This window comes from Ursus maritimus, unplaced genomic scaffold, assembly GCF_017311325.1.
Source record: "Ursus maritimus isolate PB19 unplaced genomic scaffold, ASM1731132v1 scaffold_24, whole genome shotgun sequence".
In the NCBI taxonomy this organism is placed as follows: domain Eukaryota; kingdom Metazoa; phylum Chordata; class Mammalia; order Carnivora; family Ursidae; genus Ursus; species Ursus maritimus.
The window spans coordinates 45,520,207-45,525,391 of NW_024424897.1; the positions used below are offsets into that span (position 1 = coordinate 45,520,207).

The window sequence follows — 5,185 nt, forward strand, 5'->3', positions numbered from 1 at the left end:
TGTTCACTCCCTTTTCCACTAGAATCATGGGAACACTTTTATGGACCAAGACTGTGAGAGGTACAGTGGATGTCTTAAGACAGTCTTGTTCCTCAGAGTTGTAAGCATAGTAGCGGTGATTAGCATAATAGTAAAACAACCTTAACATTTGAATAGTGATTTTATAGTCTTTAAATCATGGACTCTTGTGATCCTCACACCTCTGTGACCATAGTGGGACAGATATTATTCTAATATGTTCGGTGTAGAAGCAGAGACTTCCCAGACCTTCTGAATTTATCTGATTTATGAGTTAGTTTCTTTCTTGTGGACATGAACCAATATTCTTGTGTCTAAATATAAAATCCATACAATAAGTGACAAATTAAATAGATTTCATAAGACTGTTTCTAAGATTTCTAGAAGAGGAATTGCAGTAGCTGAAAAGACAAAGGTGCGCTTCTGTGGAGGATGAACATTGAGCCTGGATTTCCAAGTGCATCCAATTCGGATCAATGTATCTCCTATCTTCACATTGGTTCTAGTGAGAGTTCTCTTGCTGAAGAGTTTCCCCAGGGCAGCCTTCATGTCTCGGTTTCTCAGACTGTAGATGAAAGGATTTAACATGGGGGTCACTGCCATGTACATCACAGTCTATCACTGCGCTTCAGGCTGTACCTGACAGAGGGCGGAAATACATGCCCCTGGCTGACTAGCGCAGTAATATAGAAGAAACAACTGCGGAGGTGGTGTAAACCACAGGTGGAGAAGGTTTTGAGCACACCCTTGGTGGATGGAACCCGTAAGACTGTGAAAAGACATGAATAAGGAGAGATGATGCATAGTAATCGGCACAGAGAAAACACCAGACCCCTAGGTACATCACTCTCTATATTTAAGGATTGTCAGAACAGGAGAGTTTGAGAAGGGTATGTCACAGTAGAAGTTGGCTACTCCTTGTTGCCACAGAAAGACAGACCAGCTGTGAGAGAGGTGGGGGAGGGCATTGGCATTTCCACCACCCTAGGTACCTAATAACTAGGAGGACACAGTCCTGGGTGGCCTCAATTGCTTGTGTAATGAAGTGGGCGGCTGATGGCCACAGCACGATCAGGAGCTAGCCATTGCAGCCAGATATATAGCTATCTGTGTTACCCAAGGCAATCATAAAAATACAACTGTGTTAGGCATCCCCCCAAAGGAGATGGTTTGCATGTGCAAAGACATGGTTGGCCAGCATTTTAGGGATGTTAGAGGAGAAGAAGAGGGAGTCAACAAAGGAGAGATTGGCAGGAAAAATACATGGGGTTGTGAAGGCGAATGTCAGAGTGAATGGCCAAGATGATGCAGCAGGTTTCCAACAAGTGATGGGGTAAATGAACAGGAAGAGGACGAAGAAGAAGTCTTCCTGGCCTGCTGACCAGTAACTCCCAGGAGGATGGAACTCCAGGGGTAGAGATTGGTTGTGCTCCCTTTCATGGCTCCTTTGTTAAGAAAGGGGAGAGGAATCCAGTAAATATTAGTGAAGTTACTGTAATGATCTTCCTTATCCTCAGTTTTGGTTCAAGTGACCAGCAATCTCTATAGAAGCATTTACAGAATCCAGAGATAGCCAACATTTTGGAAGCAATCCTTGCTTATCAGTGGCAAATGATCAACAATTAGCCCTTCACACTCATGTCTAAGAAGTGAGCAATCTATGAATCAAAGATGCCTATCCTCCTCCATCCCAGAATCACATCCCTCAAACACCTAGGATTTGAATAAATTAACAACTTTTTATATTGTATGTGCTAGATACTTTTGCTAGGCTTAATGGAAAAAATGTGTGCAAAATACACTTTTAATCCACTTATTCAACATTAAGACATTGTGTTCTCAGAGACTTTACAATATAATGGAAAAGCCAAACTGTCACATTCACATCTTTATTGGCACTTGGACAAGGAAAAAGGGCAGCATTTGGAATCTTTGCAAAATACACCGGTGCAAAAAGGATGTGTGATTACAAGGACAAGCATGAACTTCAGAATTGTTCCAATGACCAGCTAATAGTGATCCCAGAGCCCAGGAAGTAGCAGGTGCCTCACACCTAGCAACATTGGAGGATTGTAAGTCACCAGGATCACTGGATTTATGTCCCTAGCAAAAACAAGCCTAGTGAATTTTCTCCCAAAATGATCTCTTCTTTCAAAGAATTTCACCACCTGCTTTGATGGGGTGTTGTCTTTGGAGAACTCCAATATCGATAACACACAGCTTTTCTCTCTTCCTTTCCTTTATATATCTTTCTTTTGTTGAGTCATCCAACTCCCTAGTCATTTCCTAGTGCTTTAGTGAACTGGCCATATAATATAGATATATATCGAAGCTTGATCTCTCTTTCCCCTATTTCTACATGCAGCATCTTGCCAACATGTTGTCCAAACACTATACTCTGCACCCAAGCTAAGAAGTTGTAAGCTATTTGAAAAGGAAAACTATACTTTTGTTTATTTTAATAACCCCAGAGAGACTATTGTGGAAAATTGTGTGCACTCAATATTTTTTGGGTTAAATTAGGTTTATATTTCGGGGCTCCCATCGTGAGAGTAGGTTCAGAAGCACACTCAGCCAGTGTATCCTCACTTCTACATCTGATCTTGTTGATTGTTCATTTAAATAATGGTCTTATAATTCAGATTTTCTTGCTTATGATTTGGCCCCAGCTAGGATCATCATCACTTTCTGCCTGAAGTATTGTAAATGCCCCGTAACTGCTTGCATACAGATCTCTCTCCTCCTTGATTCAATTTGACATTCTGAGGCATACTAATGATTGCAGAGACGTGCTAGCTGTGATCCAAAAGCCCTGTTGTTCTCTTCTCTTCCTGGACACACGATTAAATTACATTTTCCAGGCCCTTGCACTGAGGTGGTGCATTCATGTGACTGAGTTTGGCCTTATCCATCCTAACCCATGTGTCTCCAGTCCTTGGCGCTTCCTCCCACTTGATGGAAAATGGCCAGGAGGCTGAAGGGGTTGGTGGAGTCACATGGGAGAAGTGAGCCTGTGTTCTCAGTTCTCCACCTCCAGTGAGATGTCATCTGCAAGTGATACCCACCAGACCTCTTCCGGTGTAGGAGAGAAATAGACTTTTATCTCTTGCTTTAAACCATTATACATTTTGTGATCATTATTTATTGTAGTTCAGGACATCAAGTGCATTCTACTCAATTTTTCTAAGGAGCACTCTACTCAATAATTACCTCCAATCTTATATTGCATCACTACAACCACCAATTCCTCCTTAAAGTGTTCCCAAGTAGTGCCTTTGTGTGAATCATACACTGGGCAATAGGTTGGAAGTTTGCATTATATTTTCTCCAAATATGAGGTACTTCTAAAAGAATTCTGTGTACCTAAAGGAATTTGGTTTTTCTTTTGAATGCCTTTCCTATTTTCACACATGTAAGGGTTCAGAGGGTTCAAGAAAGCTAGACAAAGGGCGAAGAGACTAAGGAATGGTTCATGTGGTCTGTAGTGTTTCAGAGGTGGGTTTCTTTGGAAACATGGAGGATTAAGCTATGTTGACAAGCCTCCTTCACTCAAAAACACATATGGAAATTTGTGATAACATTTAAAACTAAAAAAGAAAAAAAGAAAATACAAAGCAAACCCACAGGAAAAGAAATGGGAATACCGAGGTATGAGAAAGAAGAAGAAAACCAGAACAAGAGTTGTAAGCCATAGTTGATGCTGACCTTTGAGAACGTGTGGGTTCCAGAGCCGAGGTTTGAGTCCTAATGTTGCTACTATGTCTCCGTGTGACTTTAGGCACCACCACCATTTTTTTTTTTTTTTGCAGCCTGATAAAATGACAACAATAATTCTACTTACCTTTGAGGTTTGGTGAGGGTCAAAGGAAATAATGCAGGTAGAGTGCAGTTGCTGGCCATCTATCCTTGATTTGTCACCAGGATAATGACTAGCTTTCAACATTCACAGCTCCTACTGAGGAGTCAGCTCAGATGCTGTCAAAAAGGGTTTTGGTCCTGTGGCCTTCACCCTCTTCCACAAATGGGAAGTCACAGCCAGCTGCCAGCACTTGTTAACATTCCTCCCGGTAGGAGCAGGCATGCTGCAGAAAGGGCCATGAGTAGCCTGGAGAGCAGGTCTGTATCCTCTGCAAATTCGAGGTGAAAAGGAGCTAGGACTGGGATGGTTTGGAAAGAAGAGCCTTGAGTTTCAAGGATCATGGAGGAAAAGGGGTGACTGCTCCCAGATGGGGCATGAAGATGAGGGACTCTAGCTCCTCCTCAGGAAGCAAGGTGTAATGGCAGTATCAGAGAAAATTAGGAGTTATTTACCAGGTTGTAACATTCTCCATGACTCCCTGTGGCCCTATTCTGGCCACACAGTCAGAATAATAATTGTTGAGACTCATTACACACTCCTACAGCTAGCCTCCTGAGGAGACAATGATTCTCAAGAGTAATCTTTCCCAGAGTTCTTTCTAGAAGGAAGGATGGGCAAGAGGGTCTCCCAGAGAATGCCTAGGGTCCAAGTTCTGTTGACCTCTTTGTAGCCACTTCCTTGTTGGATTATGGGCCCCCATCCTCTGCTTCAGCACAACTTGGAATGTCTCCTTGGGTGCTGCAAAAAGATCAGGCAAGAATTGAGCAAAAAGAAAGAATCAACCAAAGGAAACAATAATGTATATATGTTGCAAACCATATATTTGGTAAGGGGTTATTATCCAAACACTGGCAAAAACTATATATTTGTTTTTTAAATGTTTGTAAAATTCACCAGTGAAGCTCTCATTCAGGGATTTTCTTTGTCGGGCATTTTGATTACCGATGTAATCGCCTTACTAGTTATATAGGTCTATTCAGGGATTGTTTCTTCATGATTTAATTCCTAGCATGTTGTGTGTTTCTAGAATTGTAGTAATATTGTTTATAATGCTTCCTTCTTTTATCCTTTTTTTTATTCTATAGAAATTGGTCATGATGTCCCACTTTCATTTCTGATTTTAGTAATTTGAGTCTTCTTTCTTTTTTTCCTCTGGCCCATCCAGCTACACCTTTTGTCAAACCTACTGATCTTCTTTGGAAGAACCAACTTTAGGTTTTATTAATTTTTTCTATTGTTTTCTAGTCTCTATTTCATTTTTCTCTACTCTAACTTATATTATTTCTGCCAGCTTTGGGTTTTAAGGTA

The 5,185-nt window shown here is 41.2% G+C and overlaps 1 pseudogene; it reads right to left on the reverse strand.

Moving 5' to 3' along the window:
- Nucleotides 1–375: 375 nt before the first annotated feature.
- On the reverse strand, nt 376–3,918 carry LOC121104905 (annotated as a pseudogene).
- Between the last annotated feature and the right edge of the window lie 1,267 nt (nt 3,919–5,185).